This window comes from Manis pentadactyla, chromosome 3 (assembly GCF_030020395.1).
Source record: "Manis pentadactyla isolate mManPen7 chromosome 3, mManPen7.hap1, whole genome shotgun sequence".
Classification (NCBI taxonomy): Eukaryota; Metazoa; Chordata; class Mammalia; order Pholidota; family Manidae; genus Manis; species Manis pentadactyla.
In genome coordinates, this window is record NC_080021.1 from 5,407,376 (window position 1) to 5,433,776 (window position 26,401).

At 44.7% G+C, this 26,401-nt stretch overlaps 1 protein-coding gene and 1 long non-coding RNA gene across 3 annotated transcripts in view; one reads left to right on the forward strand and one right to left on the reverse strand.

Annotated features, from left to right (window-relative positions):
* Positions 1 to 26,401, forward strand: part of FAM135B (family with sequence similarity 135 member B) — a 294,798-nt gene that overhangs the window by 221,045 nt on the left and 47,352 nt on the right. The window lies entirely within an intron of this gene.
* On the reverse strand, positions 4,883 to 25,976 carry LOC118916532 (uncharacterized). The gene is made up of 3 exons (XR_005026425.2): positions 25,665 to 25,976; positions 8,387 to 8,472; positions 4,883 to 5,745 (listed from the first exon to the last, which is right to left on the reverse strand). It is a non-coding gene; the product is annotated as an uncharacterized LOC118916532 (long non-coding RNA).

Sequence of the window (26,401 nt, forward strand, 5' to 3'; positions counted from 1 at the left end):
GAGCGTGCGGGGGAGAAAACACAGCCTTAGAGCCAGGCATCTGCACTGAGGCTGGATGGGCATTCTTTGTCTGGATTTGATCCTTCATTTCCCAAACATTCATTGCTCACCTAACTGTGCTGCAGACTAGACTCTGGGAGTTTACCCGGGAGCAAGACGTACAAGTTTCCTGTTGTCAGGGAGGAAAGGACACAAATCCTTACTCAGTAATACTGTCATAAAAGCAAAAAGTCTGCCATTACAAGAAACCTAGCTGGGTCTGAAGTACCTGGGAGTTTCCCCGAGCAAGGGGGGTTTAGGCCAGGATGCGAGGGACGAGACATAGCCAGGAGTAGTGAGGGCGCAAGTAGGGCTGCCTCGTACAGTTGTGTAAGTTGTTCACTACACAAAGGTTCCTGGTGGAGCAAGTGAGGGAGGACTGAAGTCCTGCCCACTCTCCACTTGCCAAACTGTGCATCAGTGAGGTTGTGTCCACACAGACAAAGGGCCTTCTGTATCCCCAATTCATCCTCCTAGGAGGAAGTCTCTTTCTGGTTAGTACAAAGGCACTCTATGGGCTAACAGTAGCCCTAGAGGAGGAGGACTATTTGAGCTCAGGGATTGTTGAGGCAAAGGTGCCGAGGTGTGGGAAGTGGTGTGGCGAAGGGCGCTGTGCGGCTGGGGCCTGGAGACCGAGACGGGAGGCGGCTGCGTGAGGCTGCGGCGGGGTGGGGCCGTGGCCTGCAGGGTCCTGCACACTGTGTGTGAAGGGCAGCAGGGCCGCCCTCTCGGGTGACTGGTGAGCAAGCGCGGCACGGGTGTGGAGTGCCCACATGGTTCCTGGCAGGGAGTTTGGGCCCCGTAAACCCGAGCTGGTGCTGCTGTCCTCACAGCGGCCTGGCAGCCGGACGTCCAGCAGCCGCATCCTGGCCCAGCCTCACTGGTCTCAGGCACTGTCCCACATGCAGTCACTCCAGCAAGAGGATTTGTCACTTTTGAGAAATGGCTTCATAAGGAAAGTCAACTGAGTGACTGAAAGCAGGGGCAGCAGGTGGCCTAAGAACGTGGTGGCCCTTCACCGGAGCAGAGGTGTTTGGGTGATTTAAGCCTGGCGTGCTGGGTTGATCGTGACCTTGGTCTGTAATATGGATGGTCCGCCATGCGTTCCAGGCATATGTGAGGGGAGAGGAGGGCCTCTGGGAGGAGGTTTCAGGATGCCTTGACTAGTGTGATACCAGTGACAAGCGACTGGGGGGACAGCCCCATCCACGGGGCACTGGCTGCGGTGGTCGAGCCAATAGCTGTCACATGTGGCCAGGGTTGTGTGCTTTGAAAACAAGCTCTGAACACAAAGTGTTTTCCCCATCGTGGACTTGTAGGGACCAAATCCTCTGAGGTGGTTCTTGCTGAGTGGCACGGGCCTGCAGCTAACTTCGCCCAAAATACTGGTAATTCACTTGGTTCTGCCTTTCTATGTAGCTGGGCAAGTGTTCCCCGGTGGGTGACTTGATGTCAGAAAGACCTTCTCTGTTTTACATGGTCTTAGTGGAAGGTCTCGGATGTGGGAGCCAGGATTTCAGGATTCTAGAACGGGTTTCCCCCAGTGTCCACTATGTGACCCCCGCAGAGGCCACCCCATGCAGATGGGCTACGTCAGGAGTGATACCTTGGAGTCTGGGTGCGGTGGGTGTGGAACAGACTAGGAGATGCTCCCCAGTTCCATCGGTTCAGCTCAGGCACACATGAGGATACGTTTCCCAGCCACGCTTGCGGTCACGCTTGGCCCTGAGACCAGGTCCTGGCCAGCACAGCGGGAACAGAAGTGAATGTGCTTCCTCTTCTCCTTCCTCTCCAACACCCTGCTTGGTCCTCTGTGCTTTCTATCCCTGCAGGGGTGGCCCCAGAAGTCACATGTTTAAGATGACAGTGGCACAAACAGGGGAACCTGGACCTGCAGGAGGGCCCCCAGGGGATCCACTGACCTGTATCAGACTTTGGGAAAACAGGAAAAAAATAATCTTAAGGAACAGATTTCGGGGTTGTTGCAGCAGCTACTATTAATTAAGAAAACTGTGTTTGTGTGGGACAGCCGTAACAGAAAACTAAAATGAATGGCATTGACCTTAGAATCAGGAATCTAGAAATGGGGAATTTGTAATCAGAAGATGGGCATATGAGGATCTGTGTTGCACAGCAGCAGGCTATTTGGTGAACTGTCACCTCTGGGAACTTGGAAGACAGTCAACAGGCCTGCCAACCTGTGTCCTCGGGGCAGGGTTCTCAGCCTCAGCATTGTTGACATTTTGGAATATTTGGGGACATTTGGAAACAATGCTTCTCTATGGGGGCTGTCCTGCACATTATGGGGAGCTTAGCAGCATCCCTGTGCTCTACCTGTAAGATGCCAATAGTATCCCCATCTCGGCTGTGACAATTGAAGATATCTCTAGACATTGATGGATGTTCCCTGGGAGGCAAAGTCACCCTGCTTGAAAACCACTATGCTGGGGGAAGAGGATAGAAACCAGGAGTGTGTCCGCGGCCCTTGGGGCTGTGTTTGGAGACGTTTGCGAAGAAACAAGTGAGCTCTGGGGAGCATTAGCTGTCTTTCAGATAGACAGGAAAGTCTGTGCAAAAATCTGGGGACTGGCAAAGTTGGAAAAGCCTGTTTCTGAGCACAAACATTAAGGCTACTATTTAAAAAACAACAGTGAAAGCAAGCAAGCAAACAACAAAAAACTTTGACAGAGCCCAGGAAAAGTTCTCGGTTGAATAAAGTGATGGTAACTCAGGAAAAAGTCACGAATGCCCTAACTCTTCTGCATACTGACCCAGAAAGTTGCAAGTCAGCCTCCTTTTAGTTACTATAGAGAGCCCTGGAGGCAAAAAAGCAAAGAAATGTGCAGAATTCAGAGCACCTCGAAGAGCCTAGAAACAAATAGATTGACAACTTCTAAATTTTTAAGAAGTTCTTATTGTTGAAGAAGCTACAAGCTTGAACTATCAGACTGACTGTGCACGCTGATCCGAACCTGTGGGCCTCCAGCCCTGCAGAGCAGGGGACAGGCTTTGGCTGTTCTGTGTCTGAAGGGACTGTGTTCCTGATTGCCACCTCAGCCTCCCAGAAGAGCCGTGGCTTACCAAGATCCAGGGGAATGGCCCGAGGAGTTCCAACCAGTAGAAGAATTTGTTTCCCATCAAGAAACCTTTATCCCACCCAGCTAGAGGGTCTTCATGTTGTCTAGCAGGGTTTCAGGATTGCTAAAAACCTTTGTCTGCTGTGTGTCCCCCACTCTGCTCCATTGCTAATAGGCGTGTCCATGTCAGTGGCCCTCCCCCATTTTTACCATGTACATTGTGAAGGGCAGTTGATATATATTTTAGGTCTTTGGTTGTGGGACTAAGAAGAGCCACACTCAGACCTAATGTCAGTACCACCTCCCATCACTCACGAATTCTACACTTGGCATATGATGCCGTGAGGATCTGAGAGTACAGTCATTCCCCTTGCCTGAAGGTGTTCTGGGTGTGGAAAGAAGAGTGGAACAGTTGGTGGTCAGAGTGACAGTGGTGGCAGAGATGGTGGTATGCTCACCAATCCCGTTTCCTCCTAATGTGCACATTTGAAGATGTGTTTCCAGGCCTCCCTCGCAGTTAGTCTGGGGCCATGTGCCTGGGTTCCGATCAGTGGAATACATAAGGCTTGATCCTTATAAATATTTTTCATGACACTCCAGGCTTTCTATTCATTCTGTGGTGCCTTTGAAGAGCACATGTTAAAGGTGGGAGCGTCACCAGATGGATGGGCCCTGGGCCCCTGAGTCCCTGCTTTGAGGAAAACGGCCCACAGAAACTGATCACCACAGTGGCCTTTGCATAAGTGATGACTCAGCTTCCATAGTGTTATGCACTGAGTCTTCAGGGTTAGTTGTTACTACAGCACCGTCTAACCTATCCTGACTGTAACTAGGGGTCGATGGAGAAAAGCACTCGTATTTATCAAAGACTGGAAGTCTGATGTGTAAAACCTGTTTAGGGACATGGTGTGGTCTTGAGATCTAGGATGTGTGATGGGGTTCAGTGGAAGATGGGCCACAACATGGAAGGTCTCCAATGTCAGGCCCAGATGTCCTCGGTGGTGATTCTTTTAGGCTCAGTTTCTAGCAGGTTCCATGCAGAGGAAAGAAGGTCTGTGCCAAAGACCAAGATACAGCAGGTGTAATCAAGGGAGAAAACACATAGGATATGAACCCAGTGACCCTGCTTTAAGTGACTTCCCCCAATAATGAAAACACCCAGCAGCTGACGGGTTGGCTTTTTGGTGACAGTGTTGTTGATGTCTGTGTGAGTGTGCACATGCACAGACCTGTGAGTGTTTATGTAGGCACTTTTGGTTTTGTTTTCAGGAGAGATGAAGCAGTCCCCACACATGTAGCTATGTTCTGTTTTGAACCCAATTAGCAAACTAGCAGGACAGTGCCCACCGAGTTCCCTAAGGCCCCTGCTTCTCTGTCTAAGATGTTTGCTGGCCCAGGAAGAGCGCATGCTACAGGCAGGCGGCTGGGGAGAATCCTGGGAGCCAGGAGGTCCGCGAGGGCCTCTTGCTGCAATGCAGGCAGCTCTTGCAAGCCCAGCTTCCCTCTCCCCTCCTTCCTTCTTTTTCACTAAAGTGTACTTGCAGTTAAGAGGAAGAATGAGAAATTCAGCTAAGCAACGTAAAGACTGCCCTGTATGCCATACACCCCCAGTAAGCTGGCTCAGGGAGTCAGTTGTTCAGCTCGGCCTGTCATACCACCAGGTCAACCTCAGGTTATTACCCACCCCATCATATGCCTGTCATGCTTCACAGCTTCTCAGCTCTTAGCATATTTGTTAACATAGGTATAGACGGCACAAGTCCATCAGATGCACACTTCTTAGTAGCTCATTGGTGTAAACAACCTTGAACGTGGTACTGGGCCACAAGCAGAGAGCCTTTCCTGGGGCTGCCCCTGCAGTCATGAACCAGGAAGACACATCAGAATCTCCTGGGGAGCCTTTTTTTTATTATGCATTTGTGAACCTTACTCCCAGAGATTTCAGTTCAGCCCAGCTAGAATAAGGTTTACACAGCAGTAGTTTAACTATCTCCCCAGGAGACTGTGATGTATCCTCCAGCAGAGGCCTCCTGGAATGCACCACAAGGTACAGACCTGCGACCTGGACACACTTGTGTTCAAACCAAGAATTCGTCACTCTAGTCCTTGGGCTCGTCACCTCTTTGAGCTGGAGACGATGCATACAGAAAGGGCTCTGCTACAGCCACAGCTCAGTCGCATCCCTGGCTCAAACAGCGGCTCTTTTGTGTCTGTGAAGAAGGCAGCAGGAGCTCAAACCTCTGTGCCTCTGTCTGTTCTGAGGCTTTGCTGATTGCAGCTTTCTTGCCTCCAAAAGTCTACCAGTTCCCCCAGTTCCCACTCTCTCTTCTGACCACAAGCTGGGGTGAGAATCTCTTCTCAGGGCCCAAAATATCCTCTTGCTCACTCTTATCATGGCAACCCTTGTATTTCATTGTCATAGCTTGTTCCCTAGGCTGGCTCTCAGCAGACTCGAAGCTCCTGGGCTGCACGGGCGGGGCTCAGCCACTGTTCTTCACTGCGCAGCTCCAGACAACAGGTGCCCCAGCAGTGGACCAGAGGTGAAGCGCTCTTGTCCCATGGCTCCTGGTCTCTCTGTGCTTTCTCCCGTTTCATGTTCATGACAACCCTCTGAGCTAAACGTCATCACCTGTATTTTGGACACAAGGGAACGGAAGCTCAGAGAGGCGAATGAACTTGACTTGAGTCACCACGTAGGAAGCTGCAGAGGAGACCCCAGTGCAGCAGACTCTGTCTGACACCCCCGTGCCTAACCTGGGAACCTGCCTGTGGAAGGAGCGACTCCACAGCGTGCAGAGCCTCGAGTCCTTGAGAGCAGCCTCCCACACTGCCGCACCCCGCCCAGCCCTTTGCTTGGCCGCCACCTGCGGCTTGTACAGTGTTTCTTTCTCCTAAATACAGCAGAAATGCCCCACAAGCCTGTCTGCTTTCACAATTGCTCCATCTGAGAAAATATAAACTAGAATCTGAGTATAACTGTTCATTGAGAAGTTAAAGATTTGGCTGTATTACATTTTCAGTGCTAGGTTAATATATATATTACTGAAAAAAATCATTTTATTTTCTGGCTCTTAGGAATGCCCTGGACCTGGAGTAAACAACTCCATGTTTAAATTGGACTGTGCCACTCGCTAGCTTCTGTCCTTGAGTAGTAAGTCGGTGAACCTTCTGAGACTCAGGCCCCCCTGGTTAGTAAAGAAACAGTAACACTTCCCTTCCTTCTGTAGCGTAATCAGCGACTTGGTCACCTTGCTGTATTTCTGGACTGTGTTCATAGTTGGTGAAATTGCAGCACTTAAGATACATGTTGTCCTACCGTTGTGAACAAGGAGGATGCTGGATGGGGGAGGATGGTTGGAGGTTTATATATACTAAATAGATACTTATGTCAATAGGTCATAAGTTAAAATTGTGATGAGTTTAAAGAAGTAGAGCAGGTGATTGCTATTTCACCCTCGTTTTGCCATCGTATTTACAGTTGACCCTTGAACCACACAGGTTTGAACTGCAGGTCCACTTATACATGGATTTAAAAAAAATAAATCTATTGGAAAAGTGGAGATTTGTGACAATTTGAAAAAAATTTTCCTTTTCTTTAGCTTACTTTATTGTAAGAATACAGTATACAATACATATACAAAATATATGTTAATCTACTGTTTATGACTTCAGTAAGGCTTCCAGTCAATAGCAGGTTATTAATAGTAAAGTTTTGGGGAGTCAAGTTATAGGTGCATTTTAGACTGCACCTTAGGGGGGGTCTAACCCCTGAATTATTCAAAGGTCAGCCATATGCACCAGGCATCTCTCTCCTTATCTTCCCCTTACACAGCCAACAGTGAGAAACAGAGACCAAGTTTATGTTTAGTTATTTCAAATGGGGATGTAAACTTCTCTGTTTCTCACTGTTGGCTGAAGCAGTTGCCCCCCCCCTCTCCCCGCTTTTTAGTGGAACCTTTAAACATCTGTATATATGCTGGTCCTTATTGCTATTGCTATTGTTCTATTTCCTCTTTCTTTATAAACTATGAGTTGAAACCCACACTACCTATTTGAATGGAGGGCTTGGGAATTCATTTTCTGGAAGTCTTGTGGGGTAGAGGTGAACCCACATAGCTTATTTTCATCCTCATCACTACCACCTTGTCATCCCGGATGGGCCAAATGCACTTGTAAGTTCTTTTCATTTATTTCTCATTTAATTATAATGATACCATATGAACTAGGTTGTTATTAGTGTCATTTTTAAGATGAGCAAGCCAGTGCACAGAAAGCCAGGGAGCCAGCTGGTGAGCAGCAGCCTGGAATGCAAGCCCGGGCAGTGTGGCTCCCGAGTCCGCAGGCTCAGCAAGGAGGCTGTGGGCTCTCACTAGCAGTTGGACACAGCAGGGCTTTTCCAGAGGCAAGTGTGGCACTTGCTGCTGATGGGAGTGACATGTGAACTGCATTTGAAAGAATACACGTATAAAAGAAACTTGAGGTCTTTTCCAGATCCCAAGCTATAATGGTGGCCCAGCCATAAGCCGGAAGGTCCCTGTTGTAACTGTCATCTTTGGGCAGCCCAAACATTCCAAATCATATGCCTGCTTGAGTGCCTGCGGCAGCCACCGTGGACTTGGCTCCAGATTGCTTATGTCACGTTCTCGACTCTGCTACTTTATGCACATGAGCATGGGTGAGTATGTGTGTCTGTGATTTTAGGCAAGTAACTTCTCTCCTCTATACCTGAGTTTAACTCATCTGTAAAATAGAGGTAACATTAATAGGGGAAATCCGTAAGTTTGAGATGAGAAGTCAATGAATTAATATATTAACATATATGAGAGAGTGCAGGGCACAAGGTCAGCCTTCCATAAGCTGTTATACACGTAATAGTTTCTGTTAACTGCTTATCTCCACCACATGTGTTTACTAGCGCTCCGGGTATTGATTGGTCCCTGCTGGGCTTTGTAAAATGTCTGAAAGCAGGAATCAATCCTCTGGGGTGAAAGCTGCTGGGAGCAGGTTCCAGGCTTAGCAATTCTAGAAATTACAGGAGAGCTGGATATTATGATCATTCCCCAAAATATCAGTCTGTCTCCCCACCAGCGTCTTCCTCTTTTCTCCCTGAAAAATGAGCAGGACCAAAGGAATATTCCAAACCCCACATTTTCTATCTCCAATGTTATGCATAATAGAATATATTTGATAGTTTCTATCATCTTGAAAAATAACTTTTCAAATATTGAAATAATAAAAAAATCTATCAAAGAACAGTGACATAATATTACCTTCTGTTGCTGTGGAGACCAAATTGCTGGTGTTCAGCTGGGTGATTATTAATGGCATTTGCCCATATAATGCATGTTGGGTTTTCCTGGGAAATAAGCACATGATATTTATGATCATTGCAATGTGTTCAACTCACTTCAACTTATGTTTATTGTTGGGATTTTAGAAATGGTTCTGTTTTCTAGTTTGATTCAATTTTATTTTCTGTAGGAGCATATTGTTAGTATCAGGTAAGCAGTTTCTTGGCTGTGCTGCTTAGTCTGATGGAGAGCCATTCTGTTCACACATGGCGTGTGTGTGTGCATATGTGTGTTCAGGGGAAACAGGTCACTGAACAGGGTCTCTAGAGGGTAGACTCTGTGGCTGTCATACTTGAAAGTAATCAGAGTTACCATGTTCCCATAGACACTAAATCTGCACCCATTAGAGTCTATGAATTACACCCAGTATGAAGAGATGAAGACTTTAAAGATTCCTTCCATGAATCATCTTGCTATTGTTTATAAGGTAGAATATATTTTTGTTATAGAAACAAGAATTCCCTGAACTTAGGAGCCTACCCAGAAGACGCCCTCAGGTTTCCTGGGTCCTCCCATGGCTCTCTCACAGTGACGTTTGGCTTCTTTCCTCAGTCTATCTTCATCGCTACAAAAGCTCTGAGGCAAGGGCTGAGTCTTCCTTGACATGGCTGGATCCAGTCTGGGGACATATGGGGGACACTTGTATAAAGGATGATGGGGGAGTCAAGGAGCAGCCTTGTGAGGAAGGCCAGAGTGAGGCTTGTTTCCCCTGTTATATAGAGGAGGATATTGGAACCCCCAAATCAGTTCTTCCTACTCTTAGCTTAGAGCTCTTTCAACGAGAGCATTTGTTTGTTTGGATATGAGCATCTGGACCTACATAGGTTTTTTAGCCATAAAACACCCTTGTCCATTTAGGTGCCATTTATGTAACTATAGATTGTGGAAATATTTTCCAGACCTAGACCTAAGCGAGCATGTTTGTTAAGTGCCATACGGATGTGATGCTTTTGATGAAGAGAGATGACAGCGGATACCGTCACAAGGGCGAGGTGGCCATTGTTATAACCCAGGTGTGCATCAGGGAGCCGAGGCGCTGATTTGGTGGTGGCATTTGCCCAAGTTTGCACAACTGGGAAGGGGAGAACTTGGCAGACTTGGTAGCCGAGGACCTGAGTAAGCTCTGCGACTTACTAGTGGTCTCATGACTCAATTTTCCCCTTTATAAAATGGCGAGCACTGTGGCTCTCTACCAAAGACATGGTTTATATTGTGTGAACATGTTTATTGTCATGTCATCCGGGCCAGTATTTCCCATGAATAAATCAGAACTTAGGCAGCTGATTCTCACTCTCTGACATCTCTCCATCACTAGCCGTTCAGTCACTATAGAAACTGCTGTGTTTTTCGAGTGTATCTTGTTGACAAACGTAACACAGGACTGAGTATGTGTTTATTAAATGAGTGAACATCACAGATTTCTTTTTTCCATCTTCCCCTGGTCCATCTTTCAGGATCCAAAATGAATGTGGATCACCCAAAGAGGCTCTGCCTGACAACGTGGGCAGGTTACAGACCTCACTGCCCTCACTTCCCCCTTTGTACAATACTCATCCCACTGGCAGTGGTGCTCGGTTTTCCCTACTAGACGGAGGGGCCATGGAGGAAGACCATGTGTCTGTTCTGTAACCCTCAGCATCTGTGTGAGCGTCTGACACTCAAGAAATATATGTATGAAAGTTAGTAAAAGTTATGAAAAATCCTATCCCTGGGTGGATTAGATAACGTCCTTTTTTATTGAACACCCACTCCCCCCATCAGCAGTAGTAAATCGTGTTGGTAGTATCTTCACAGACGACTGCATCCTCGTCACTTATATTTTTATTGGCAACAAGCCACTCCCTGCCAGCTTGCCCCCCTGGCCCCCTGCTCCTGAGGTAGACATGATAGGGAGGCCCTTCTGGAATCCTGTCTCGGACTGTTCCAGCTGCAGCCAGGCTCCCTGTGCGCAGACCCTGCACTGTGGTGACCACCTTTTTCTTTAGCCTAGGCTGTGCCAGTGCTTAGCTCTAGAGACGAGCCTCCGTCCTCACTGGCCACTGGGACCCCCTCTGCCTCACTGGCTGCTCTCTCGGGGGTCCACAGAGAATCCTGTTCTGTATCCATCTCATTCTCTTTCCCAAGAGGACTTCCAGCAAAGCTGACTCTTGCTCATGCCAGGATGTCTGCTGGCAGCTTCAAGGAGCACTCCGACCTTTGCCCAGCCTTGTCTGTAGCGTCTGAGCCTCTCCTGGGTGGGGGCGGGGCGAGGCGGGCCCCTGCACACTTGCCCAGGAGCCTTAATTGCCTCGGGGAGAATCAGCATGACTGCATCGAGTGCTGGCAGTGTGGTGCTGGCAGCCACAGCCCGCTCATTGTCCCAAGCCCTCCCTGGGTCGTTTCATTTACTACTGATGGCGCCCCTGTGGTTTGATAACCCCTCTCACAGAAAGTAAACTTGACAAGGGAAGTGACTTGCAAGAATTGTCATTATGCAGTGACTGTAATGGGGTATGTGGTGGGGACTTGATAATGGGGGGAGTTGAGTAACCATAGTGTTGCTCATGTAACTGTATATTAATGATACCAAAATTTTTAAAAAATGCAAAAAAAAAAAGAATTGTCATTATGGTAATTTTTAGATGCTGATTTAAGACTCCAAGTTCAATGCTCAGTTTGCTACAGACAAGTTGTCCCCAGTGATCATGGCAGTGAATTCCTAGAGATAAAAGGGATGTGGTTCCATGGTTAACACTCAGACTCCATACTTCCAATTCATAGAATAACATTAGCTAAGCTTTATTGACGCCTTACTCTCTTCCAGCCCCTGCTTACGCCTCTGCCCACGTTATCTGGTTGCCTCCCCACTAGCAGATGCTCTAATTGCTTCTTACCTGGATGGTGCAGAGCTTCTAAACTCAACTCTTTCCTCTGACCTTCTCCCCTCTACTCTCTCTGACCTAGGCTACTTTGAGGTGATGTACCTTAAAATTACCATTATGGCAAACAAACATACTGCCTTATGCCTCTAAATCTAAATTCACCTTCTGATTTATCCCTGCATGTATGCTACGTTAAAGTCACAGCAATTTTATGGAATTGGGATTTGTATCCTCCTATTTTCTATCTGCCTATTTCTTTTAAATAGTAGGGTCATTTACATGGTATTTCCCTGACTGGCCCAGGAATGACACAGAAAGAAGCCTGTCTTTGTGCTACAGTGGCATTTGTGTATAAATTTATCGTAACACCGAGCTACCTACCACACACTCGACTACAGGGTCTTGAATCCGGAAATTAGGTACCAGTGATTTTATTTTCTAACAGCGCTCTGTTTGCTTCAGTGCTTAGCCCAGAAACAACACCCAATAAATGATTTGGGAATAAATGTATATCCATGAGTGACGTGGGCATCATGCTAAGCAATTTATGTGTGTGTATTCTACTGAATTCTAAAATATGGCTGCTTGTAATAATATCCACCATAATCAGGGTCAGAAACTTCCACAACTCTTCTTGAAAGATGTTTCTCTTGCCTCGGTGTAGAGGGATCACTAAAAGTAACATTTGAGTAGAGGAAAAGACAGAGTAGTTCCCAAGGAGAGGAAAATTCTCACTTACTAGGATCTCTGTGACGTGGGTTTGGTAAAGCGAAGGCAGAGAGGACAGGTGTGGGCTGGAGGGGCTGGGAGGCTGGCTTCGGGGACAGAGCAGGCTGGTATCCGAGCAAGGAGAGACCACAGGGGGCGCGGCCAGGCCTGGGGCTCTGGAGTAGAGAGGCTGTGTGAGGAGGCAGAGGCCCACCTGCGAAGATACTGCGTGAGGCTGAGAGCAGACTGCTAGCCCCAAGTCCCCAGGCGGTGAGGGGCTCCTGTTCGCCGCTTCCTGTTCTTGGTGCTGCCTTCCTGTTGGTGCCCTCACGCAGTTTCAGCCCGTGGAGCTTATTGTTTTCTCTCTGCGCCTGTGTAAGTTCAGCAGACCTCCTTCCTTTGTACAGCCCCCCAGTCTACTCCCATTTCTTCCACCTCTTGCATCTATCCTTCTCTTGCTTAAATCCACAAGCAACAATTTGCAAGGGAGAAAAGCTCCCTCAGTATTTGGTCCTCAATGAGCTGAAGTTCTATCTCCAAAAGATAGTTTCTGCCAGATCAGACAGCCAAGTCCCAAAGAATCAAAGGCATCAAAATAGAACCCAGAGGAACAGCACCAAATTGAAAATAATACGCAAAACATAACCAACCTCCCCCATTGCTCTATCCACCTGCTTCCTATAACTCATGAGTGTGATCTGATTATCAGATGACATTCTATTAATACTATAATGGCATTAATAAAAATAATAGAATTAACTATAATAATGGTAATGATAATTATTATTTGCTTATTCATGTTCTATTATTTTTGGAGTTGACTCTATAGTACACTTAATATCTGCCTGGCATCTGATTTATCATATAACTAATCCTGTCAACAATTTTATATTATGGATGATATCTCATGCTAAAATTATCTTTAATGGATTCCATATTTACACATGTGGGGTGGAGTCCTGAGGAAGTTAAAATTTGCAAAGCCAGTGTTTGAGCTCAGGTTGACCCTGGCAGGGGAGGACATGCTCATTTCACTCAACACATGATCACTCAGGTTTTTACAATATCAGAGTGACTGATAAATTTTAAGATATGTATATATAGATATATATGTATCTATCTATCTATCTATCTATCTATCTATCTATCTATCTATCTATCTATCTATCTATCTATCTATATATAATCTGATTGAATGGAAAGATAGCAATTTTTTTCTTTAAATAAGAGTCTTCCTTCAAGCTAGACTGTAAAAATAAAGACATTCATCAGGAAGGTGTTTGGGGTTTTATGATGATCTGACAACTAAATTGCTTGTTCGGTTTGAGTTGTGTAATGTTGTTCTCAATTAGATTAAATATTAAGAATCCAATTTGCCAACTGCCAACAAGATTGCTGAACATTGCACACAGTTTGGGGAATTGCTTTTAATGAAGAACAAATGGAGGTAAAATACTAGGAAATGAGAGTGCCAAAGCTTAAATGTTTTAATAGATTCAGCATCTTCAAATGTGGCGTGTTAAGTGTTTTCGACACTGAAATGATGCACTGACTCGAGTCACCTTAATTAAAGAATCTACTGTTTTCAGAGTCCTTGCTAATAGACACATTTGTGAAATGGCCCATTCATATCACTTGAAGGCTCTGTCTACAACCCTGAAAAGCAAGAGGTCACCTGTGTGTAGAAGACTGCATGGAAGTGGTGTTCTGCTTCCCTCTTATTTCCTCTTCTTATGCCCAGATATCTTCCGCTCAGAGGAAAGGGAGGCAGTGTTTGTCCAGTGTGGTGGCCAGTACTGTCACTGTGCCTGTTGGTCTCCAAACTTATCCTGTTTTTGCACTTTGGAACTCTGCTCTGTCTCCTGGCTTGCATACCCTTTTCCGTGTTCCAATTACTGAATCTTGCCAGGTGGTTATTCTTTGCCAAATGCTCTTCGCAGCACCTGCCTCCCTTACCTATCTTGGTTGCCTCACCCTGTTGCTTGGAGGTCGCTGCTGTTGTGAGAGGTGAGCAATACATGATTGCAGATACATGGCAGGCTGCATGCCAGGTGGAAGGTGCTCACCGTGTCCAACAGAGTATTGCCAAATCATGAGCAGTCAATAAATGCAGACCAGCACTGCAAATAAGGCAAATGCCCTGGCCCCAATCACGAAGTGTCGCAGTGCAATCTCAATGCTATTGTTTTGGTGACCATGAGTTTAACAACCTCATTTTGACCCCTCAGGCAAGTGCAACTACTAAAAACGCACAGCAATATTTGATTGCAACGGCCATAGACATAATCCAAATTTTATTTAAAATGTGTTCATATTATCTTTGGTTGACTAAATTTGATTTTTTTTTGTGTGTGTGGGAAACTGAATTCCTGATACTTTGAGAGATCTGCCACCCTGTCTCTTCATCCATAAAATGAGGCTGATGATAATAACACATGCCTTACAGGGTTGATGTAAAAGCTCTAGATAAACTTTTATCTGTTAGGCAAATACTCTTATTTTTGCTTCAACCATTGCTATGATTGTTGCAATCAAAGCCAGACATGCTTTGAGCTGGTTTCCTATAGAACTAAACATTCTAACATGGCAATATTGACACAATGAACTCCCATTTTCTTTAATAATCTCTCAGATGAGCCTGATATGTTTTCTTTGGGGCCAAGAGAGGGCTCACGTTCACTGAGCTTCTCCCTTCCTGGGGAGGAAAGACTGGGTAGCGGCGAGGCTTGTGGGCTCTGGGATCCGGCACACCTTGTTCAGGTCATAACCACGTCCATCCCAACTGTCTGACTTTGGGATAGCTGGTGAACTCTGTTCCCCCATCTTACTCTTAGATATGATTGCAGGTTCACTGTGGGTTTCAGATAAGGTGGTTTACAAGGAGCCACATGAGTATTGGTATGTTTGTGATGAGAACGTAGAATCTCTTTTCAGTACTGTTCTGCTCTGCTCTAGTTTGCAGGTTCCCTACAGAACAAGCTGAATAAAAAGCCCAGCAAAAGAGAGACAAGGACCAAATTCACAGGAGAGGTCTCAGAACTCAAAAATAGGAGAGTAATTATAGATGCTGACTCTATGTCTGCCCCAGGGTCAGTTGAAGGTTTTAATAGCGTTTGTATTTAAAAATCACAAAAGCATAGAATTTTACATCTTTTTTTTTTTTTTAAATAATTATTTTTTATTGAAGGGTAGTTGACGCACAGTATTACATTACATTAGTTTCAAGTGTACAACACAGTGGTAGAACATTTATATACATAATTCTAGGTTCCAGCTATCACCCTACCAGGCTGTTACAATATCTTGACTATATTCCTTATGCTATACATTACATCCCAGTTACTTATTTATTTTACCATTGGAAGTCTGTCCTTTTTTTTTTTTTTTTTTTTTTTTTTTGTGAGGGCATCTCTCATATTTATTGATCAAATGGTTGTTAACGACAATAAAATTCTGTATAGGGGAGTCAATGCTCAATGCACAATCATTAATCCACCCCAAGCCTAATTTTCATCAGTCTCCAATCTTCTGAGGCATAACAAACAAGTTCTTACATGTAGAACAAATTCTTACATAATGAATAAGTTACATGGTGAACAGTACAAGGGCAGTCATCACAGAAACTTTCGGTTTTGCTCATGCATTATGAACTCTAAACAGTCAGTTCAAATATGAATACTCATTTGGTTTTTATACTTGATTTATATGTGGATACCACATTTCTCTCTTTATTATTATTATTTTTAATAAAATGCTGAAGTGGTAGGTAGATACAAGATAAAGGTAGAAAACATAGTTTAGTGTTGTAAGAGAGCACATGTAGATGATCAGGTGTGTGCCTGTAGACTATGTATTAATCCAAGCTAGACAAGGGCAATAAAACATCCACGTATGCAGAAGATTTCTCTCAAAACAGGGGGGGTGAGGTTCTAAGCCTCACCTCTGCTGATCCCCAATTTCTCACCTGATGGCCCCCCTGCGACTGTGCCTGTCTTAGGTTGTTCCGCCCTTGAGGAATCTTACCCGTCTCTGGCTAACCAGTCATCTTCCGGGGCCATACAGGGAAATGTGAAGTTGGTAAGTGAGAGAGAAGCCTTATTGTTTGAAAAGGTTAGCTTTTTACTTCTTTGCAGATTTATGCCCTGTGGCTTCTATGCCCAGCATTTGTCTTGAGGTATCTTTACCACTTGGAGGAGTTATGATACTCGGTAAATTTGATATGAGGCACGAATTCTATTTAAGGGTTGTAATTAGGAAGGAAGAAGAAAAGCTATAGAAGTAGCAGACAGAAGAAAACATGGGAAGATTGATTATTTCTTTGACATATCTTCTTGTAGAGTAACTTCAGCATGTATAGGTTTTAAGCTACTACTTAAATTGCGCACACACATTAACATAATAGGAGTATAGTTACATAACCAAAGCATATCTGTAATTACCAGCCATCTCCAGTGAAACCAAGAAAACCATTAAGGCACCTTAGGCATTTGTGAAAACTTATCTATGATATGGTGGATATTGTCCAACTGAACTTGAACAGTCTGAGAGAAATCAGACAAATTAAAACAACCCATTCCTGGGGACTGTTCACATCCCTTATGTTCTTTTAACAGTAAATAGTCTGTAGTTGTAAGACTTTGGAGCGCTACAATTTGCACTTCTCCAAATTCTTGGTTGAGTTCCAACAGTATAGATCCAGTCAAATTTGTTGTTTTACTGTATGCACAGGCCAGCTTAGATATCTCCTTCCTCATTCCCATGGCAAGTCCAGGAACTGGTGGGATGAGTGCATCTACAGCTGTAGCAGTGCGTGGATCTTTGTTGGGGTTTTTTGATGATCATCTTCTGGCATGAGTCTTCCAGAGAGTGGTGATGTTGGAACTTCTTCATATCGTATCTTAGTTCATTTTCGGGGTAGCCCAATTAGGCTTTGATCCTCTGTATAAACACAAACAGACCCTTTGCCTACACTTTTATATGCCCTTTATACCCTTGTGTAGAACTCGTTGGAGGTTACCACACAGGAACTGCCTTTTTTTTTTTTTTTTTGCTTTGTTTTTGGTATCACTAATCTACACTTACATGACGAATATTATGTTTACTAGGCTCTCCCCTATACCAGGTCTCCCCTATAAACCCCTTTACAGTCACTGTCCATCAGCATAGCAAAATGTTGTAGAATCACTACTTGCCTTCTCTGTGTTGTACAGCCCTCCCTTTTCTCCTACCCCCCCATGCATGCTAATCTTAATACCCCCCTACTTCTCCCCCCCTTATCCCTCCCTACCCACCCATCCTCCCCAGTCCCTTTCCCTTTGGTACCTGTTAGTCCATTCTTGAGTTCTGTGATTCTGCTGCTGTTTTGTTCCTTCAGTTTTTCCTTTGTTCTTATATTCCACAGATAAGTGAAATTATTTGGTATTTCTCTTTCTCCGCTTGGCTTGTTTCACTGAGCATAATACCCTCCAGCTCCATCCATGTTGCTGCAAATGATTGGATTTGCCCTTTTCTTATGGCTGAGTAGTATTCCATTGTGTATATGTACCACATCTTCTTTATCCATTCATCTATTGATGGACATTAAGGTTGCTTCCAATTCTTGGCTATTGTAAATAGTGCTGCGATAAACATAGGGGTGCATCTGTCTTTCTCAAACTTGATTGCTGCATTCTTAGGGTAAATTCCTAGGAGTGCAATTCCTGGGTCAAATGGTAAGTCTGTTTTGAGCATTTTGATATACCTCCATACTGCTTTCCACAATGGTTGAACTAGTTTACATTCCCACCAGCAGTGTAGGAGGGTTCCCCTTTCTCCACAGCCTCGCCAACATTTGTTGTTGTTTGTCTTTTGGATGGCAGCCATCCTTACTGGTGTGAGGTGATACCTCATTGTAGTTTTAATTTGCATTTCTCTGATAATTAGCGATGTGGAGCATCTTTTCATGTGTCTGTTGGCCATCTGTATTTCTTTTTTGGAGAACTGTCTGTTCAGTTCCTCTGCCCATTTTTTAATTGGGTTATTTGTTTTTTGTTTGTTGAGGCGTGTGAGCTCCTTATATATTCTGGATGTCAAGCCTTTATCGGATGTGTCATTTTCAAATATATTCTCCCATACTGTAGGGATCCTTTTTGTTCTATTGATGGTGTCTTTTGCTGTACAGAAGCTTTTCAGCTTAATATAGTCCCACTTACTCATTTTTGCTGTTGTTTTCCTTGCCCGGGGAGATATGTTCAAGAAGAGGTCACTCATGTTTATGTCTAAGAGGTTTTTGCCTATGTTTTCTTCCAAGAGTTTAATGGTTTCATGGCTTACATTCAGGTCTTTGATCCATTTTGAGTTTACTTTTGTATATGGGGTTAGACAATGGTCCAGTTTCATTCTCCTACATGTAGCTGTCCAGTTTTGCCAGCACCACCTGTTGAAGAGACTGTCATTTTGCCATTGTATGTCCACAGCTCCTTTATCAAATATTAATTGACCATGTATGTCTGGGTTAATGTCTGGATTCTCTAGTCTGTTCCATTGGTCTGTGGCTCTGCTCTTGTGCCAGTACCAAATTGTCTTGATTACTATGGCTTTATAGTAGAGCTTGAAGTTGGGGAGTGAGATCCCCCCTACTTTATTCTTCTTTCTCAGGATTGCTTTGGCTATTCGGGGTCTTTGGTGTTTCCATATGAATTTTTGAATTATTTGTTCCAGTTCATTGAAGAATGTTGCTGGTAGTTTCATAGGGATTGCATCAAATCTGTATATTGCTTTGGGCAGGATGGCCATTTTAACGATATTAATTCTTCCTAGCCACGAGCATGGGATGAGTTTCCATCTGTTAGTGTCCCCTTTAATTTCTCTTAAGAGTGACTTATAGTTTTCAGAGTATAAGTCTTTCACTTCTTTGGTTAGGTTTATTCCTAGGTATTTTATTTTTTTTGATGCAATTGTGAATGGAGTTGTTTTCCTGATTTCTCTTTCTGTTGGTTCATTGTTAGTGTATAGGAAAGCCACAGATTTCTGTGTGTTGATTTTGTATCCTGCAACTTTGCTGTATTCCGATATCAGTTCTAGTAGTTTTGGGGTGGAGTCTTTAGGGTTTTTTATGTACAGTATCATGTCATCTGCAAATAGTGACAGTTTAACTTCTTCTTTACCAATCTGGATTCCTTGTATTTCTTTGTTTTGTCTGATTGCCGTGGCTAGGACCTCCAGTACTATGTTAAATAACAGTGGAGAGAGTGGGCATCCCTGTCTAGTTCCCGATCTCAGAGGAAATGCTTTCAGCTTCTCGCTGTTCAATATAATGTTGGCTGTGGGTTTATCATAGATGGCCTTTATTATGTTGAGGTACTTGCCCTCTATTCCCATTTTGCTGAGAGTTTTTAACATGAATGGATGTTGAACTTTGTCAAATGCTTTTTCAGCATCTATGGAGATGATCATGTGGTTTTTGTCTTTCTTTTTGTTGATGTGGTGGATGATGTTGATGGACTTTCGAATGTTGTACCATCCTTGCATCCCTGGGATGAATCCCACTTGGTCATGGTGTATGATCCTTTTGATGTATTTTTGAATTCGGTTTGCTAATATTTTGTTGAGTGTTTTTGCATCTATGTTCATCAGGGATATTGGTCTGTAGTTTTCTTTTTTGGTGGGGTCTTTGCCTGGTTTTGGTATTAGGGTGATGTTAGCTTCATAGAATGAGTTTGGGAGTATCCCCTCCTCCTCTATTTTTTGGAAAACTTTAAGGAGAATGGGTATTATGTCTTCCCTGTATGTCTGATAAAATTCCGAGGTAAATCCATCTGGCCTGGGGGTTTTGTTCTTTGGTAGTTTTTTGATTACCGCTTCAATTTCGTTGCTGGTAATTGGTCTGTTTAGATTTTCTGTTTCTTCCTGGGTCAATCTTGGAAGGTTATATTTTTCTAGGAATTTGTCCATTTCTCCTAGGTTTCCCAGCTTGTTAGCATATAGGTTTTCATAGTATTCTCCAATAATTCTTTGCATTTCCTTGGGGTCCGTCGTGATTTTTCCTTTCTCGTTTCTGATACTGTTGATTTGTGTTGACTCTCTTTTCTTCTTAATAAGTCTGGCTAGAGGCTTATCTATTTTGTTTATTTTCTCAAAGAACCAGCTCTTGGTTTCATTGATTTTTGCTATTGTTTTATTCTTCTCAATTTTATTTATTTCTTCTCTGATCTTTACTATGTCCCTCTTTCTGCTGACCTTAGGCCTCATCTGTTCTTCTTTTTCCAATTTTGATAATTGTGACATTAGACCATTCATTTGAGATTGCTCTTCCTTTTTTAAATATGCTTGGATTGCTATATACTTTCCTCTTAAGACTGCTTTTGCTGTGTCCCACAGAAGTTGGGGCTTAGTGTTGTTGTTGTCATTTGTTTCCATATATTGCTGGATCTCCATTTTGATTTGGTCATTGATCCATTGATTATTTAGGAGCGTGTTGTTAAGCCTCCATGTGTTTGTGAGCCTCTTTGCTTTCTTTGTACAGTTTATTTCTAGTTTTATGCCTTTGTGGTCTGAAAAGTTGGTTGGTAGGATTTCAATGTTTTGGAATTTTCTGAGGCTCTTTTTGTGGCCTAGTATGTGGTCTATTCTGGAGAATGTTCCATGTGCACTTGAGAAGAATGTATATCCCACTGCTTTTGGATGTAGAGTTCTATAGATGTCTATTAGGTCCATCTGCTCTACTGTGTTGTTCAGTGCTTCCGTGTCCTTAGTTATTTTCTGCCCAGTGGATCTATCCTTTGGGGTGAGTGGTGTGTTGAAGTCTCCTAGAATGAATGCATTGCAGTCTATTTCCCCCTTTAGTTCTGTTAGTATTTGTTTCACATATGCTGGTGCTCCTGTGTTGGGTGCATATATATTTAGAATGGTTATATCCTCTTGTTGGACTGAGCCTTTTATCATTATGTAGTGTCCTTCTTTATCTCGTTACTTTCTTTGTTTTGAAGTCTATTTTGTCTGATATTAGTACTGCAACCCCTGCTTTCTTCTCACTGTTGTTTGCTTGAAATATGTTTTTCCATCCCTTGACTTTTAGTCTGTACATGTCTTTGGGTTTGAGGTGAGTTTCTTGTAAGCAGCATATAGATGGGTCTTGCTTTTTTATCCATTCTGTTACTCTGTGTCTTTTGATTGGTGCATTCAACCCATTAACATTTAGGGTGACTATTGAAAGATATGTACTTATTGCCATTGCAGGCTTTAAATTCGTGGTTACCAAAGGTTCAAGGTTAGCCTCTTTAGTATCTTACTGCCTAACTTAGCTCGCTTATTGAGCTGTTATATCTACTATCTGGAGATTCTTTTCTTCTCTCCCTTCTTGTTCCTCCTCCTCGATTCTTCATATGTTGGGTGTTTTGTGCTGTGCTCTTTCTAGGAGTGCTCCCATCTAGAGCAGTCCCTGTAAGATGTTCTGTAGAGGTGGTTTGTGGAAAGCAAATTCCCTCAGCTTTTGTTTGTCTGGGAATTGTTTAATCCCACCGTCATATTTGAATGATAGTCGTGCTGGATACAGTATCCTTGGTTCAAGGACCTTCTGTTTCATTGTATTAAATATATCATGCCATTCTCTTCTGGCCTGTAGGGTTTCTTTTGAGAAATCTGACGTTAGCCTGATGGGTTTACCTTTATAGGTGACCTTTTTCTCTCTAGCTGCCTTTAACACTCTTTTCTTGTCCTTGATCTTTGCCATTGTAATTATTATGTGTCTTGGTGTTGCCCTTCTTGGATCCTTTCTGTTGGGGGTTCTGTGTATTTCCGTGGTCTGTTCGATTACTTCCTCCCCCAGTGTGGGGAAGTTTTCAGCAATTATTTCTTCTAAGATACTTTCCATCTCTTTTCCTCTCTCTTCTTCTTCTGGGACCCCTATAATACGGATATTGTTCCTTTTGGATTGGTCACACAGTTCTCTTAATATTGTTTCATTCCTGGAGATCCTTTTGTCTCTCTCTATGTCAGCTTCTATGCGTTCCTGTTCTCTGATTTCAATTCCTTCAATGGCCTCTTGCATTCTATCCATTCTGCTTATAAACCCTTCCAGAGTTTGTTTCATTTCTGCGATCTCCTTTCTGGCATCTGTGATCTCCTTCCGGACTTCATCCCATTTCTCTTGCATATTTCTCTGCATCTCTGTCAGCATGTTTATGATTCTTATTTTGAATTCTTTGTCAGGGAGACTGGTTAGGTCTGTCTCCTTCTCTGGTGTTGTCTCTGTGATCTTTGTCTGCCTGTAGCTTTGCCTTTTCATGGTGATAGGAATAGTCTGCAGAGCTGGGACGAGTGACGGCTGGAAGGACTTCCCTTCTTGTTGGTTTGTGGCCCTCCTCTCCTGGGAGAACAGCGGCCTCTAGTGGCTTGTGCTGCGCAGCTGCGCGCAGACAGGGTTTCTGCTTCCTGCCCGGTTGCTATGGAGTTAATCTCCGCTGTTGCTGTGGGCGTGGCCTGGCTCGGGCGGCTGCTCCAAAATGGTGGAGTCGCGTTGGAGCAGGAGCGGCTGGGAGGCTATTTATCTCCGTAAGGGGCCTCCCTGCTCCCTGCAGCCCAGGGGTTAGGGTGCCCAGAGATCCCGGATTCCCTACCTCTGGATTAAGTGACCCGCCCTGCCCCTTTAAGACTTCCAAAAAGCACCCGCCAAAACAAAACAACGCCCACCAAAAAAAAAAAGAAAAAAAAAGTTTTTTAATTAAAAAAAAAAAAAAAAAAAAAAGGTGGTCGTTCATTTTTCTTTATTCTGCGGTGCCAGCCTCAGGCCCCTGCTCACCGGTCTTGCTGCCCTGTTTCCCTAGTATTGGGGTCCCTATCCCTTTAAGACTTCCAAAAAGCGCTCGCCAAAACAAAACAGCAAAAAAGCAAAAAAAAATGGTCGCGCGCTTTTCTTATGCCCTCTGTCGCCCAGCCTCCAGTGCCCGCTCACTGTTCTTGCTGCCCTGTTTTCCTAGTATCGAGCGCCCTGCACTCTGGCCCGGATGGCTGGGGCTGGGTGTTCGGCAGTCCTGGGCTCCGTCTCCCTCCCGCTCTGCCTGCTCTTCTCCCGCCGGGAGCTGGGGGGAGGGGCGCTCGGCTCCCGCGGGGCCGGGGCTTGTATCTCACCCCCTTCGCGAGGCGCTGGGTTCTCTCAGGTGTGGATGTGGTCTGGATATTGTCCTGTGTCCTCTGGTCTTTATTCTAGGAAGGGTTGTCTTTGTTATATTTTCATAGATATATGTTGTTTTGGGAGGAGATTTCCGTTGCTCTACTCACGCCGCCATCTTCTGCCGACATTCTAGAATTTTACATCTTTAAGAGACAATAGTGAATATCTCTAGCTTCCAAAGTAGAATGGTCACCATGTCCCAAGGGACTAAGATTGACAGCTCACTTATTCTGCAGATACGCCTGAGTTTATGATCTTGGGACTGGCCACTTGGGATGGGAGTGGTAATGGCTTGACCCTCCACACAGTGTGCAATTAATCCAGTGTATCTGATGGCTTTTGCACCTTCCTTCTGCTGGTTTCGTTATCGTCCTTCTCACTGTCTTGCCCTCAGTTGAGAAGGCTTTGATTCTAATGAATTCAACATAGTGCCCAGTGGGATGACACAGCAAGGCTGTGCTGTTCTGGAATCCTGGACTTGTCTCTTAGTAATTATGGGACCAAGGGCCATTCCCGTAACCTTTCTGGGCCATTACACTTTTGTAAATTTACATCATGATTTCAACTATCCAGATGGCTGCGTCTGGACCAGATGTGGTAAGTAGTTAGAGGCCAGACTCATGGAGGAGAGCCTTCCCACGTGCCTCCCCACCACACCTTGACAGGCACACTGGCACACGTTTTGTACCTTTCTCATGTGTCTTTGAGGGCCTGAGAATTGATTTTTGTTCATGACCCACTCAACACTCCATCAACACACTCCAATTTGTCTGGCATTATCTCCTACTTTCTCTCCTGGACCCATTTACCTTAGCAATCTACCCTTGATTGTATGTCCCCAAACTTTACTCATTTGTTCACCCTGTGTCTTTGTTTGTGATGATTTCTGTGCTTGGCACATACCCCCTCATCCCTTCTTCATTTGCCTAAAGCTTCAAGATTCAACTGCGGTGTCACCACTTACAGGAAGCCCTCCTTATCCACACCCTTACACTTATGACATCCTAAGGTGTCTTCTGGTATGACTTATCATAGTACACTGCAGTTATGCATTTGTGTGCCTCAAACTTGAGAATATTTCCTTCCAGGCATGGGCAGTGCCTATTAATCTCTGGAGCCCCAGTGTTCTTAGCACAGTGATGAGCACACAGGAAGCATCAAATATAGAAAAATTAGGATTGCAATGGTAAACAGAATGGGACTGACCCCACTGACCTGCTGAAGAATGTAAAAAACCCAGTGGGACTCTTGATCATAATTCTTCTAATATGAAAATATAGTTCTCTAATTTGAATAGAGCAGCTGCAACAATATATGCATTCACCCAAAATATACAACACGGATATTCAGGAAACTAGAAGATGGTTATGATTATTGAGTCAATGTATCAATTTATCTAATTCTAACGAGTTACTCCTTTTTAAAATTCTAAATAGGTCAAAATCTCTTGGTGACATGGGAACTGACCAATTTACTGAAGAAAACTGCAGCCCTTAAGTGGATAAGTAGATGGATTCATATGGAATTCTTACCAACAATTATCGTAAGACTAGTGTGCTGCGTGTTTGGTGTGCATTATTTAAAGCAAAGCACTATCGCCTTTATCCTTACCCACCCAAGGAGGGCAGTTAAGTGCCTGTCCGAGGTATTAGAGCCAGTGAGTAGCAAGGTCTGGACTTCACCTCTTGACCCCAGGTTATTCCTGTAACTTCAAGTCCACTGAATTTTAAGGAACTCTGTTGTTTTGCCCCACAATATGGAAATTAAAAAAAAAAATTACCTTCCAGTGATTTGGGCGCGAGCTGAACTAAAAAAGTTACCTTTTAAAAATCACTGTTTATAACAGGCTTATGAACAGTGAGGAAAGAAAACGATATTTAGGGATCAGGAATGAAAACTTTCAGCCACACAATTTGTCCTTGTCTGGACCGTGTAGAACAGTTGAAGACTCGAGGGGCTTCGTTCAGTGATTTTCAAACTTCATTGTTTTAACTAAGGAATTCCTTTTCAGATGAGTTCCTTCAGAACCCGTCATATAACTGCCGCGAGCAGCAAAGCTCCGAGGAAGTGGGGCCCTCAGACACCCTGCCTTCTCTTGCTGCTGTTGGCACCCCTGGGACTTTTCAAAGTAGTGACAGGAATCCACGGGTCTATCGTGATCCTCTTACCCAACCCTGACCAGCTCTCCCTGTCCGCTCCCTGTGGCCCTGGCACCCAGGTCCTGAGGCACTTCCGGGGCAGTCTGCCTCAGGAAGGTGGCATTATGCCAGTGGCCTCGTCGTCAAAGGAGATCAAATCTGCAGGTGGGCATGAAGGGGGACTGATACACACCTTCTCCCACACTGAGTGCTGAGCCCGTGGGAGAATTAGGCAACATAATAATAGAAATTGGATGGCAAACCAAAATATGAGGTCATTTGGTTTACATCTTCGGATCAAGGGCACTCCCAGATACTGAACTCTAGAGTTAACTGCTTACCTGGTCAGGTACAGCAGTGCTAGGTGGGTGCAGGCCCCTCGCAGCGCATCTCCTCTCCCAGGCTTCCCCAGGGCTGAGGACAACCTGCTACTAACAAAGGAAGACAGGGAAGAGCCCGGTTTCTTAGCCCAGACTCACCATTTGCCTAATAATGGGCAGAGCCGGGAATATTATGGTCATGGATGTCCCTCCATGATGAAAACGATCAACAGTGGGCAGCTAGTGCCCTCATCCGCAGCGCGTGCCTTCCCCGGCCCCCCATCCGTAAGCTCTGGCCCCACTCAGTGGACCTCATGCAGTGTGCCCCCAGATGGCCCTTTGGAGAGCTGAGGGCATTTTCCAGCTTCACTTGACTCTTCCTGTTCTGTCGCTTCAGCCAACCCCATGGATGCATTGCCCACCATGTGACAGAGGCTGGGTGCAGAAGATGAATAACGTTTTGTTTCTGACTTCCAGGAGGTGAGGTGGGGGTGTAACAAACGTACAGAGGGAGAGGAGTGCAAGACCAAGTGTACTCCTCCATGGCCAGAGCTGTGTAGACCTCTGTGATGGCTGCACTGTCTCCTGTTGGCTCTGCCCAGTGCGGGAGCCGTGTGCAGGCCAGGGCCCGCAAGCACATGCGTGTAGGATGGGGCAGGTGCCTGGGTGAGCACCTCCCCACCCAACACCCATCCACTGGTTCAAGCCTGACAGCTCTCACCCCCTCTTTCAGCTGCTCAGGGAAGCTCTCTGGGATG